We start from the raw sequence: 15,754 nt of genomic DNA on the forward strand, positions 1-15,754 counted from the left end.
ATTGAACACTTGTTCATTCATTTAGATATGCAAAACAAAGACACCCTCTGCTGGGTCCCAGGAGGTGTGGGAGTAGAGGAAAACGAGTGAGCGGACGCCCTTGCAAGGAAAAGAGTTGCTCTACCGCTAATAGAGCATGAGCCCTTCTGTAACACAGGAATTCACAATATCAATGAGTACCTTAGACAAAAGGACAAAATGAAAATGATGAAGCAATAGAATTCACTCGTAGGACAAACAACCCAAGAAACTTCTAGCAACTTTTAGATGGAAAGGAATCACAGAATGCATTAAAAAAAGGAGGAAAAACTTCGAACCCTGGCAGGATTCTCGGCTAAATGGGTATCTGAAAGGACACTGCAGACTGAATAGAAGAATGCAGACTGAAGAAGATTGGTATAACGTAACTCGGCACGTGCAGATCCTGCAAAGAAGCAGAAGAGACACCAACACACGTAACAGAGGTGTCACATTTGCCGTAGCATCCTGCACATCCTTTGACGTATCATTCCTTGTATTTTTAAATAAAGAGAACACCTTTTCCTTTTAAATCACAAATATTTTCTCCCTCAGATGCTTTCTTTCAGCTCATAGTATCCACCCTTTAAATTAGACTCCTGCTTTTAGCAAATTTCTTCTTTCTTACAATTCATTCATTTTTACATCATACATTAATATTTACTCTATTATTGCTATGTAAATTGCATGAATGACGTCTTCATTATCTTTACCCATACGAACCTCCTCGAACTTCATCTCTTTTATATTGCCCATTGTTGCCCTGGTGGGACAATTCGGTGGAGGAAGGGTGATGGTATGTGGTGGCATTAGTTACAACAGAAAAACAGGTATTGTTTTTGTTTCTGGTAAAATGAACAGTATGCCATATCAAAAATTAATACAATAAGGTACTCAAAGACAATGCTAAGTGGATAATTTGTATTCCAGAAGAACAATGTTCCTGTCCACGCAGCGAAAATGGCACTTTGCTAAAAGTTTTTTTCATAAAGAAAAAACCTTTTTTAGGAATGGCCAGCTAGGTATCCAGATTTTAGTATGAGTGACAATGTCTGGGGACATGTTATCATGGCTGTTTACAAGGGAAGGCTGCGGCCAATTCCAGAACACAGAGGAGACGAAACGCACGATCTGAGACGTAAAGGAAGAGAGAACGTTTTCACAAGTTGTTCGTCGCCCGTACAACCTAAAACCGAACATAAATAGGCTGGAGAAAGGAAGAACCTATACTAAATTAATTATAGAATTAATTTGTCATTATTATTATTATTATTTTNTTTTTAAGTTTTAATCAAAACATTCTGAAGATTTATCTTTTTGTCCCATCTCGAAATTAATGTTTACTATTATTTCCAGGGAGTAATACTTTACTGGTAGATAATTATTAAGATACATTTAAAATGTAACATAAAAAGTTATTTGATTGGGATTAAATTAAGGAAAATAATAAAAATTAACATCTAGACAAAATATTAGAGTGAGCTATAGTTCAATCCCGGACCTGATACCGAGTGTAGCAGATGCCACACAATTTTATTATATTTACAAATGTATTTTCATTTATGTTGTTAAAAGAAATTAACAAATAAAAATTTGCTTAATATCACGTTTTTTGGGTGATGTGGTTGATGTTTAAAGTTTTTTTATATTTTTTTTAATAAATTGTACATCTCTCCTTAGAAGAGAAACTTAAAACAAGTAGGTTCATAAAGGAATTGAAACCAGCCCGCAGATACCTAACACTAACCCTTCGTAAGACGGTTATGAAGCGAAGTCACTTGAGACGAATCCGACTTCGTTGCCCATCGCAATCCATGACTAAGAAAGCTCGTCACATTCCAGTCTTTTGACCTTAGAATCAAGTTAGTGAACCTTCTCTTCCAGGCTTGGGCTTGAACATAGTTTCGAACTTGCACGCCTTAGCATGGTCGGATGCAAGTTGGTCGAATTATCGCTAAATGCTTGATCATCAGTAAAATGTTTCAAAAAAAGAATTTATCGTATGGATTACAAGGAAGTTGGCATTATTTGTATGAACTTATCATTACTTTAAAAATAGTAAATTNATAAATTAGTATTTGAATTTTAAACGGATATTCACAATGATTATGATAAAATATCCGGTAATTTGTCTTTTGTCGAATTTACTTTTTAATGTTTCCTGGCTAAGTGGAAAATATTTCAATTTCAATTTTAACCAAACGCCAAATCATAGAATGATCTGAGTATGACAAAATTCAGGCCGTTTTTTCCTTATTTTGTAAGTTCAGTTGTTTTATTGCTGACTTGCTTTGGTAATAACTTGGGAACGGAAGTTAATGTAAAATAAAAAAGAATGCCAATATAATTTCACAAAAATATAAAATAAAACTACAAATATGTAAAAACAGAAACAAGGACAATAAAATAAATAATAAGTAATTTATAATAAAGTAATGACAAATCAATATTAAGGAAGCCCAAAAAATAAACTTCTTATTTTTTTAATAAAAATTAAAAGTTGGAGCTACCGTTTAGGCGAATTTTTTTCTGTAATATTTGTACAAGGTACAATTTGCAGAAGGTCTCGCTTTACATAGCTTTTTGTGTTTACATACACATGAAATCTGGATCTTGGTATGGACTTGATTAAAAAAAATTCAATTGTTACTGCCAAGCTTTCGACATATTTTAAGGTCATCAACGTGGCAAAACAATATTAAAGATGTCTACGAATTAACGTAATTAAGTAGATGATTAATTGTTAATATATTTTTTCCATCAGCCATATTTTACAATCAGATCCAAATTTCCTAAAATACTGTTACAGTTCTATCCTAATATCATAAAATATGTTGCAGTCCTACCCTAATATCCTAAAATATTGTTACAGTCCGATCATAATATCATGTTACAATCCTATCCTAATACCCTAAAATAATGTTACAGCCTTGGCAATGTTGGGTCTGCGTCTATCTTCAAATCAATTTGAAATACGAACATCTTAAATAACTGAAAACACTTATATATAAATAAGTGAAACAACATAAACAGTTTTCCTTTGCGGCATATTCATTTATTATACTACGTTAAAAAAAAAAACGACTGATATACAGGGTGAATTGCTACTCGTGCTACAAACTTCTCCAGTAGATTCTTCACCCTAAAATGAACAAAAAAGTTCATATTGTCCATGGTCCGATTCTNAGATATCGTGAGATGCGGTCGGGTGTGATGTAGGTTTCAGAAAAACATTTTCTTTATCGTGCCAATGTTTCGATCTTTTATTGAGATCATCTTCATGGCCTGGGATTTACAAACACATTTAACAATTACATTTAGGATGTGGAAAAGTGAATTGTTGTGAATTGTTAAATGTAAACATTGTTTGTAAATCCCAGGCCCTGAAGATGATCTCAATAAAAGATCGAAACGTTGGCACGAAAAAGAAAATGTTTTTCTTAAACCTACATCACACCCGACCGCATCTCACGATATCAGAAAAACTATCGATTAACGGTCACTAATCTCTACACAAAAAATTAAACTGAAGCACATCCTGCTACAATAAAATGTAAACCTTTTACTTAAGTTCACTCATTTCGTGGTACGCTTGACCTATCCGAAGATCATGGGTTCGAATCCCGCTCGTGCCATTGACTTTTTCATCTCAACTAAAAACCTTAATTAATTGCTTTTACTTAAAAAATTTTTCAACCCAATTTAAATCTTGTCTCAGCATAACTCACTGTAATGGCTGTAATAATAATTACACACCCGAGTAAGTGACCATGTGCTGGTTCAACATGAGTTCGCCGACTCACATATCAAAACCCATCATCATCTCTAATAATATTATGGGAAGTTTAGGAGCTGTCAAAAGCTGAGGTCATCGCCGGCCTTCGGCGGGTTTTTACTTCTTTTTCTATGTCTTTCACTCGTATTTTTCAGTCTGCAGCCATTTGAGTGTCTCGATCCATTACTGACTCTATGCTTTTATATGAAAACTAAGTCAATTTTCTAAAATGCTAGTCCTCATTTGCCCCACAGGTTTTCAACTACAGAATAGATATAGGACAAACAATACATAGAAATGATAAATGATGGAGTGAGTGCGGTGTTCAATACTTTCCAAAAGGATAGTTCCTACTCACAGTAAGTTGCCTTGCAACGATCCGGATTTCGAGCCTTTTAGCTCATCATCAGGTTGAAGGACTTCTACAACCACGTCTCTCGACATGAATTGCCAAAGTGTACCGCTGATACCTCCGCCAACGCGGCGTTCCAATTATCAGCTGATTTTTTTTAATGACGCTCAATTTGAACTTGCGAAACGCGGAAATTATAACACAAATAAATATTAGAATAATAAATACTTAATATTACTATAAATTACTATAAAAATAATAACAATTAAAATAATTAGATTATTTATTTGGGTGTTTGATATTATTTATGTACATATTTAAAATGGGAGGTAGATCAAAATCTGTTATAGTATTAATGCATTTATCACCATGTTCAGTTTTACATTTTTTAATTTCAAATTTCTCAAACCAATCTAGTTTTTTCCCTTTGTTGAAACTATGTACTCTTGTATTTAAATTTGAATTGAAATTATGTTTTGTTTCTTTTAGATGGTCCTTAACAATACATATGTCTGTACATCACCATAAACATACAAGTCTGGATACATTCACTCCCCTAGAGTACTTGATATTACTCGGGGCGGGGTTGAACCCTTGAACCCACTCCATTCTCGCTGATGACTTACTTTTACTCTCCAGACGGCAGACATTCACCCCAGAGTACTCGACATTCCTTGAGGCGGGGTTAAACGACCCCATCGTTTCACGCTAAAAAAATGGCATTCATTCCAGTATATTAACATAAACACAACACAAATACACATAAACTCTATACATTGGCAAGAAAGTAATGACGTTTTTGTGCATAATAAATTTTTATTTTTTACAAGTACTTGGTATGTTTTTAACCATCCGGAGATGTATTGTCTATTGTTTCCAATTATGTTTGGCCGTCTTTCCGTTAGTATGTCTTTCCTTTCGCATAAAAATTCCTAACTTTTGAGTCTAGGAACGTTGAAAACTTTCAAAGTGTTGGCCTTTTAAAAAATTTTGTAATGACAGAAATAAATATTAGACAGAAGGTGAAATGTTATGAGAGTATGGCGGGTGTGATAAAATTTCCCACCTCAGATTACTTAATAATTGTTTGATCCTCAAAGCAACGTGGGAGCGGGCGTTGTCGTGGTGAAACACTATACTTTTTGCTAAGCAGGCCGTTTTTGCTTTAATTGAAGGTCTGAACGGGTTAGCTGTTCAGAGTACAATTCACTATTAACCGTTTGCCATTATGATAAGAGCGTAAAAGCTCAAAATGCAAGGGACTGTTCCACAATTAATGAACAGCGCACTTTTTTTTTCATTTTTTGTTTTGGAACAACTGGAGATCGTTGACCGGGTTGGCAATAGGCTTTCGACGGACTATTTTTTTATGCGATCCGTTTTTCTTTACCTTTTACCACTTTATGAAGAAATGGTTCGTAACAGTGACGATAGAGGAGTGAGAGCAAATTGAGATGCGATCCGCCGCATTCCTTTCGCTGACTTCCTGTGGGATCCTTGTAGCGTACATTTTAACAAACCCAAGTTTTTGGATGTGTTTTCTAATGGTTTTTCGGGAAATATTCAACCTCCTAATTTTTGGGTTGTCAGAAAGGGATGCCTATGTCTCAATATGTTGTCAATCTCAGAAGGACGTCCACTGCGCGCATCATCTTCAAAAACAAAATTTCTTTCTCTAAATCGAGCAAACCACCGTTGGACTTACGAACATTTGCAGCATTACTACCAAACACTGCAGACAAATTTTAAGTTTCAACAGTTGCATTGATCCCTTTTCGGAATTCATAAAGTAAACAATGCCTTAAACGCGTTTCACCCGAAGACATGATTCGATACAACAAAAGAAGTTAAAAACAGAAACTGAGAAGAAATAAGCCTTTTAATTTAGGGATTAAACAATCGTATTTGTAAACAAAAATAATATAAACGAAAAATGAATCAATGAGCTAATTATTCTATAACTGAAAAACTACGTTACTTTTTTGCCAAACCAATTGTACATTTAAAAATCCCTATCTCCATCCGAACAGCGATCTGTGCCGTGCTACAAGACTACGCACTGGTCCGAAGGTTTACCAAAATATTATCTGTATGAGCCAATCCTTCTACAATTGGAAATGTGCTCGACCGTTATTTTATCCTTTCTTAACGGGCAACTATGTGGTCGCTTTCCGGCCAGAACGCGCCCGTGGGTTATTCTTGTATAACCTACGCTTAGTTTTATCAATATGGCTTTTTCCCTCTTCGACCCATTCTCCATGGAATGTAATGACTGTTTAACTCGATTTAATTTCTTCATTTAAAAAGGGAACATATAGATTGGAAGTAGAATGTGAAGATTTTGGGACTTTGTAGTGTTTAGTTTGATTGGTCTTTTTTTTACCGTTGTTCAATGGAATATAGAGGTGTCTGGAGGTCATCAGCGTATGTTAGGATAGTGATATCGACATTCGGGATGGGAAGGATCCCAGGAAAGATCTGCTCATTGTTTTATGCATACATAGTATTACTAACACATCTACACTGATGGTAGTTTGATTGAAAACGAAATTGGAGCTGCCGTAGTATTATTTAGTGCTAAATATGTAAGGTTCAAAACCTTAAATGAAACTGGCTTCATGTTGCTCTAATAACCCAGCGGAATTGCTGGCAATTAAGATAGCTTTACAATGGAACTTACAAAATGGAGTGGCTAAAGATGTATAAAGACAAAAGCGAGATATGTGCTAGCAAAATAAAAAATTGGAATAGCAAAAACAGGACAGTTTCGGAAAGTAAAGAATACACATTAATAATAAAAGAACATGAGAGGAAAATACACGTTATCTACCCATGACACATGAAATCAGAAACTGCAAAAGAAACTTAACCATTAGTATTAAAAATTAATTTTTATTTTTATGTTTTTATTTGGTTGAAAACAATTTATTTAAATTTTAAAAATAATTCACGTAATAATGGAAAATTTAGATAACTGAGACAATAGAAAATTAAATAACATTATTTACAACAATTAGAATTCTTAACTCTTCAAAATTTTGGCTTTAGTTGACTTTATTTTGTTTTGTGAAATCATTGATGATTCAGTCATTGTATACAATGTTTTCTTTTCTATTTTTTGTAAAATTTATAATAAATGTAAATTTATATTATAAATTTTACATTATATTTATAGCATCAAATTAATTATCGAAAATTTAAGATCATTTAGAAAAACAATGATTTTTTGTATCAGAATCTAATTTAACGTGTTATTTTTGTAATAGCAAACGTTTTTTCTTTCGCAATTTTTCATTAAAAAATTATGAGCTTCACGAGACGAATAAAATTGTAGATTACCTATTTTAAAAAATTGAAAAAACATTGTGGGTTTTTGAATTGTAATGTTTAACTGATTTTCAATTGTTTTCGCCGTGTATCATAAAATCGAAGCCAAATTCAAGGAGCCGAGATCCATGCAGAGAGCAAACCTGCAGAGGTTTCAGTTGCATCCTGACCAATTTCCCCCCATTAACCCATCATCAATATAGCCCGTTCCCGACACACCGATCTGGCTCAACAATCAAGCCAGAATCGTCCAACAACCAAGAACAATCGAAGACGAAGGAACCACCTTGTCACACTGCTAAAGGAAATGAAGAGCATGTTTAACTTTCAAAAACTAACAATTGTAATTAAAAAAAAAACATTGTGTCAATTTAAGAATGCACCTGACTCTCTAACTAAAGTTTGTATTTTAGTGGAAGCAACATTCTCATTTTTTGATTGATGTCTATGTATACTAACAACAACTTTTCTTCTTGTAACCTACTAACCTGTAATTGTAACTCTCTTAAAAACAAAATCATTGAATTAACTCATTGTCTGTCTAGACTGCAGGTGGATATTTGTGGTGTTGTCGAAACAAAACTAACTCCCTCAGACAACATAAGAGTATACAACTATAATATGTACAGAAACGATCGCACATCACAAGATGTGCACGGACAAAGTGGAGGAGTCGCATCTTAATAAAGGCCGACTGCAAACACGAGCCAATACTATTTCCACTGCTCTACTGTTAGCAGCTGTAGGAGTGAATATTAAATTAAACAGATTTAAAAAATAGCTATAATAAGCTGTTACAAGTCCCCTGGAAAACGTTTAATATTATCAGACCTTTCGGCGCTCCTAACCATCCGGTCTTCGGTAATACTTCTAGGAGATTTTAACGCCAAGCACGTTGCTTGGATCTGCGCTTACAACAATTCATAAGACAACAATCTATACGAATACTCGGTACTAAATATCGTCGTTTTGGCCAGCCCCGACGCCCCTACCTTCAGCCCATCCTCTCTTAGAATCCCCAGTGTCCTTGTCTTCTTCATAATAAAAAACTGTAGTGGTACAAGACCCCATACAGTATTTCGCTCCTAAACTCCATCACAACCCTGTCCTTCTAAGCCTATACTTCCAGTACAAAACTATTCTTAAGAATCTTCTATAACAAAGCACACTGACAATTTCGTAACATACTCAATAAAAAAATCAACCTCTCCCAACAGTGTCAACCACAAAATCACTCGAATCTGAATTATCAAACTTCACAAACACCCTTATATACGCAGCCAAACAAATAATACCACAAAAAGTGCCCAATTGGAGAGCTTCCATTAAGAATTTAAAAACTCATTACATAAAAAACAGAGTGCGCCATCTGTATCAGAGGCACAGGACAATCAACTGAAAAAGCTGATATACAAAATATAAAATATAGTTCAGAAGCTAGTTGACGGCTGGACTAACAGAAGTTGGAGCAATTATCTCAAATCTGTCAAAGCCTCTCTAAACAGTAATGAAACGTGCTAGGTCAAAGAAAGAGTCACTACAATTACCACTGATATCCAATGGAATCGCGAGTGTCTCAGATACAAGGTGTACACCATGGGTGCGTATTTCGAACAGTATATAAACTGACGATCCAACGAGGTTCTAAATTCTTGTGAAGGCATATACATGAGACAGTTACCAAGTATGTCAGTGATACGCATGCAACCTTCACAGACGGTAAGCTAATCACACCTATAAAGATATTGCAAGTAATCAAAACAAGACACAACAGAAAAGCTCCAGGCCTGGATGGAATCCCCAACCTGATCCTAAAAGATCTCCCGAGAAAAGCCACAGTAATTTTAATGCACCTGTTCAACGGAATGCTCGCACTGAGTCATTTCCCGAGGAAATGGAACTTTGCTAAGCTTGTATTTATTATTTTAAAATAATTAATTAATTAAATAAAATTTAAAAAAGCAATCGCATTATACGCCTACTAGCTATAGGCCCATAAGTTTACTAAGTCCGTTCAGCAAAATTTTTGATTTTCAGATTAGTGAAGCACATCACACACATATGCGCATCATGAAAGAAGCGCAGTTCGATTTTCGCCCTGGGCTTTCAACAACTGCTTAGTTGGCTAGGGTGGTCGACTTTATTTCTGGGGAGTTCAAAAAGAAAAAACATACCGGTATGGTTCTGCTCGATGTAGAAAAGGCTTTCGACACAGTCTGCACTCATAACTTATCAATCGGTCCTTCCGAGTTAACCTCAACGAAGCCATTTTTCCCCCTTTCAGCACAGCAATAGGCCACAGGGATCAATTTTGGTGCCATGTCTTTTTAAACTCTCATCCCATGGTCAAAAAAGGTAACCTACCTGGGCTTAATTCTGGATAGAAGACTTCACTTTGGCCCTCATATAATCAAATCAATAGGATCCCAAAAGCCAAACTAGCTATCAGAATTCTGTTCCCAGTATTGGCTAAAGAATCAGGGTTGTCAATGCAAAATAAGCGCCTTATTTACAAGGTGGTTGTCCAACCCATGCTATACGCTTGTCCTGTACGGAGTTTTACATGCAGAACGAATCTGCTAAAAATATAAAGGATACTGAACGAATTCTTAAGACTAGTCACATCATCTCGCCAACGGACCAGGTTAGATCAACTCCACAACGAATCGGACATATCTTTTATTTACGATGCTGTGAAAACCCAAACTATAAATTTTCAAACTCCCCTCAAATAAGAACCTTCCTCTGCAGACCGATTGGAAATTACTACACCCTGATTCCATGGAAGCACAAACGATTAAACTACTAAGTACTAAATAATTTGTATATACACATGACCACAAACGTTACATTTATTTATTTATTCTTAGAGTATAGATACATGTGTGTACATGTGTATATATGCAATTACTTTTTTAATTTGTTTATGCTTGTGCATATTTATTTATTAATGTAATTATTTGTTTATTCTCTTCATAACTATAATTTTTAAACATAATTTATATCAATGTAGCTGTCAGATTGAAGACACACTTAAACAAGTCTTAAGTTTTTCATATAATTTAAAATCATTACCATGCGTCAAAAGTTACACGAGTTTTTTAAATTTATTTTTCCTCGCTAACGGAAAAGTAGGCAAAACAAAAGACCACATTGTTACATTGTTAAAGTTGCAGAATGTTATAAAACCCAGTGTCAGAAATTACAATAAAATAATCAGTTTGCAATCTGTATGCAAAAATGATAAATAAATAAACGATTATCTATCTATCATAAAATCGATTCAACTAGACGAATCCGCAAATGAAAGTGGAAAACAACAAAACTATCATTTTTTTTAAACTTTGTTAAGGAATTTAATTTTTTTTAAACTATAATTATTGCAATCTTTGAAAGTAGAGCTAATGCTTTGAAAAGTACTGCTTATTTTTTTCCAGGTTGTGCAGTTTTTAAGAAACTAGAACGGACACTGGTGTGAATTGTGAAATTTCTTCTTTGGATCTGTGTGCTATTTCGTCGGTCGTGTCCGTTATTTAAAATAAATTCATCACAGAAGACGAAACGCGTCTGTCAGATCAAATCAGACCAAAATGATCGGAACTGTTTCTCGCCTTGCCGAAGTGGAAAAAAGCTTAAGGCTGTTCTCTATATTACAACCGATGAGCAGAAAAGAAATGCTCCAAATTTCCGAATATTTTACCATTCTGATATAAGATTTTCTGAATGATAACACGGTGGTCATCAGAACGGTTCGATGAAGCACGTTCTGAGTTTATAGAGATTTCTTCTGCGCCTGGGAAATATTGAGATGTTGTACCACTCCAATTCTGTCTTTCGGTGCCTTTGAAAAATACCAACGCTGTAAAGTTCAAATGTAAAACCGCTTATAAATCAATACGAACAACCCGTTGGATTTCTATAATTTCACACGGGGGCGATGGAAGAAAAACCGTTGACAAATCGTGTACCGGATTTCAATGGGTGCTTCGTTAAGCGAAAAAGGTTTATTCTGGTCGGCGGGATTTCTTTGGAAGGAAACCTGAATTCCGATTATTTAGTTCTGAGAAATTCGACGAATGTTAATTAATAACGTGGCCTAAATTAAATTTACATTACACAATGATTAATTCTTTTAAATAAAATGCAACATGTGCTGCAAGCACAAAACTGCAAAGGAATACACAGAAGCACACTTTAAATACATTTTTCATAAATATTCATAAGATAAGAAGTATTACAAATAAAATAAAACGAATTTATAAGGGAAGAATGGATAACATAAAACTACTAGTACTTTCAAAGTCAACTACACTGATGGACAAATTTAACGCACCACACAATTTGTTTAGTTTAAAATTAAATCCATTATCTTTCTACATTAGTTACAGATAATTAGGAGCTATCGTAGTCAAAATAAACAGTAAATAATGCTTTGTTTACTTCCTGTATTTACGTTTGTAATGGTTAATCCCAATTGCACAAAAATTAACAATATGCCTATATTTCCTTTCATGATTTTATTTAATTCTTATTCTTCCGTTTTCAATGGTTCCAAACATGCATTTCAGTGGGTATCACAGGGTGATAATATTATTAGAGGAAGGATACAGGCAGCGCGAAGTCGCCAGGAGAGAGAGTATAAATCACTCTACAATAGGAAGGTAGGTTCTTCGGTGCTTCAGAGAAACAGAGTCGACCTAGGTCAATAGACGGGAGAGACGATAAATTCATTCGTCATCAGGCTCTACGAAACCGCAGCATTACGGGAAATGAGATAAAAAATTTGACAAGTCCGAAATGTTTCTATTTCCTTCGAGAGTGTAAGAAGAAGGCTCAATGAAAATAACCTCAGGCTCATGGACGTCTTCTTACCATAGCTCAAAAATGGCCAGGTTTCAATTCGCACGGGAACATGTGAATTGCACATTGGAAGGTTGAAGACGAGTTTTCTTTACACATGAGGTGAGAATTGGCCTCCAATCTTCAGATGGGCGTAATTTCATATAGAGACGCTCAGGAGAAAAGTACGCCTCATGCTGTATGGTTCCTCAGGTGGCAATCCACGGTGGGGTCATTGATGTTTTGGAGAGGCATTTGCTTGGACGCCCGCATCGAATTGGTTGTACGAGAAAGATCTCTAACTCCACATAAGTACGTCCCAGACATAATCGAAAAAGTGTTGTGCCATTAGCCCCCCACACATCATGAGCGGTTCTCGCTAATGCAGGGTAATGCCAGGCCCCATGTAGCATGTATTGTGAATGATTACTTGAATGAGTTGGAATTGAATGCTTGGTGTGGCCAGCTCGAAGTCCAGATTTGAATCCGACCGAACACATTTGGAACAAACTTGCGCGACGAGTACGACGGCGAAACCTGATCCTAACACCCTAAAAGAGTTGTAAACGGCTGTTCTTCATGAATGGGAAAGAATTCTTCATGATTTTACCAAAAATATATTCCAAGGAATGCAAAGGCGTTTAACGTACGTGATTCGTGCCAGAGGTGGAAATACTCATTATTAAAGGAGACAAAAAGTTTTTGTTTACATTTTAATTTGTTTTTTATTTTATTTTATTTTTTTATTTATTTATTTTTTTTGTTCTTCTCATCAATAGAATCAAATCTTCAGTGTCCTTTTAAGGACGACCGAGTATGCGGGAACGTCATGTCCTCCACAAGGATTACTACTACTACCTACACTATTACCTTCCTTATCGTTCCTCACTCCTTTCCTTTTCCCTCCCCCTCCCCCCTGCTTTGGTAGAGGCTTCCTAGGTTACTGAACCCGCACCACTCAGGCAACGGGTGCATCGGTGGGGGTTCGTATGAACTCCCAGGTGGGCGATCAGTCCCACCTTAAAAATAGTACTGAACCACGGGAGTAGAGTACCCAAGCGGCTCTACTAATTGAGGTTGGACTTGTGGTTTATAAACAAATTGTACTTTAGCTGGAGGGTACCGGCCAACCGGAGCCGGAGATAGAGTGCCTTCTCTATTTCTCCGAGGGTGGTGAAAGGCACGGCTAAAAGGTCGTGCCGGAAACCACAAAACTGCCTTTTTCCCCCCTTTTCTCTTTTCAGGACATTTCTGAACTTGGTTAGCATTGCACCACCTCGCTAGCCAAGGGATGCGACAAGTCCATGATGTCTCTTTGAGAACACTGGACGTCTGAGAAGTCCCCTCGCGGATAAGTCCGGAAGTTAAAGATCCTCATGGGTCTTATCACCTTAAAGATGGGAACATATGTCCTCCACAAGGGAAGACCTCGTCCATTCACATTCACTGACTCAGTGTTCCATCCTTACTGAGTTCCGGATTCTCTTTTCCGGTACTAAAAGAGTTCAAGAGCTTTTCTCATCAATAAACTCAACTCTCCAAACTGCACAGACTTGAAGACTTGATTGGTTTTACTAAAATGTGCATTCGAGTACCACAGAGAGCTCGTGGAACAATTCAGTTATTAATTAATGTTAATTTTAATTTTATATTGAAAAGCCCTATGGTTTTTTTTTCTATGTATTGCAGTCACCAACATTTCATTTTCTCTTACTTTTTTGCTTTGTTTTATTTATCTTAGTTTTATTTTGATTTTAGTATGTATATATCCTTGTTTTCAAGCAAATTACCCGGCTACCAGTAAATAAATTTCTTGTTTCACTCATTCATTTGTAGTTAGTTAGTTAAAGTTTATTTAATGCATAATGTGGTACACACATTGTAAAAAAATAAATACAAGGGAAAATGACTAGAGACGTTACACTTTCCAGTGGCAGAGTACTTGAAATATATTTACAAGAATTACTAACTTAGCCTAAATAAATATATAAAAAGTGGGAAAAATTTATTTAGAAAAAAACACATTTGCAGTAGGATAAAAATAAAAAAAATTCCCACATCAGGTTTTGGACATCGAGCCCTTGTTTGACTAGACTATTATTAAAAAATTTAAGCTAGATATACATTTACTTTAATAAATAGATTCTACATAAAATAATTTAATAAATAGGTAGTGTTTAATAATTTAATAACTAAATGTACAAATAAATACAACAGCCTTATATTAAAATGTGTGTGATCCGTCTGTGTTTCCAATGTTTGGAGAGGTCATAGTTACCAACGTTTTTTACAATACTATCATGTTTGTACTCTCAGCTCTACGTGAAAAAAAGGCGAGAAATCTTTTAATTTCAACCGTAATGTATGGAATGTTTAAAATTTTATGCATATAGCTTATACGAATGCTCCTTGTAGATGACGTTATTAATCTTAAAAATTTATTTTGAATTATTTGTTTGCACTGTATGCTGGTGTTACTTGTATTACTACATACTTGAGTAGCGTTTACCAGCATGTGTCTACATTTTGTTTTATAAATAATTAACGTATTTTCGAGGCTTATCCCTGGTTCTCTACAAACAAAAGAGGAAATGGAGTCTTGATGGAACAATTCCCTATTTCAACCTTTTTACGAATGTTGACACCAAAGTTAAATTTATTAACGATGTGTAAACCAAGGTATTGAACCCTATTACTCCAGGTAACATTTGAGTCACCAATTTTTCTAGTTTCTCTGAGTTTAGGATATCGTTTTATGAAAAGTTGCCTGTTTTTGTAGTATTTAGCCTGTTTCCGTGTACGATAAAAAGATCTTGTGGAGTTTACAATTCAGTTTGTTAGTAATACCACTCACCCTCCACGACCACAGTTTTGGAAAGCACGAGGATTGTTTTTGGATATTCACCTAAAGGGCTTTTATGTGCCAGCACTCACTTAGTAATTTTAACGGGCATCATTCCATGAATACGCAATTATACCCCCGTCATCTGCGTATAGTAACATTAAAAAGTCTTATATTGAATTAATAGTTATCTCTTGAGCACCCCGAGAGCGGAAGAAAGATATTCTGCATGCGATAAATGAACAGAAAAGAATTGGGGAAAGTTTTTCGCCTTGCATGACTCCTTTTGTGACTTTAATTTCATTTGAGCAACCATCATCCCCATATTATTCTAGCTATTTCATAAATGTGTGGTGATTAGTGACCGTTAGTCGATGAGTATTTGGAGATCTTAAGATGCGGTCTGGTGGAGGTAGGTTTTAGAAAAACATTTTTTTTTATCGTGCCAACGTTTCGATCTCTATTGAGATCATCTTCAGGGCCGGAGATTTATAAACACTGTTTACATTTAGCATCCCAGACTCTGAAGATGATCTCAATAAAGATCGAAACATTGGCACGATAAAGAAAAGGTTTTTCTAAAACCGACGTCACGCCAGAC

This window comes from Cimex lectularius, unplaced genomic scaffold (genome assembly GCF_000648675.2).
Source record: "Cimex lectularius strain Harlan isolate CLEC.00 unplaced genomic scaffold, Clec_2.1 scaffold29, whole genome shotgun sequence".
Classification (NCBI taxonomy): domain Eukaryota; kingdom Metazoa; phylum Arthropoda; class Insecta; order Hemiptera; family Cimicidae; genus Cimex; species Cimex lectularius.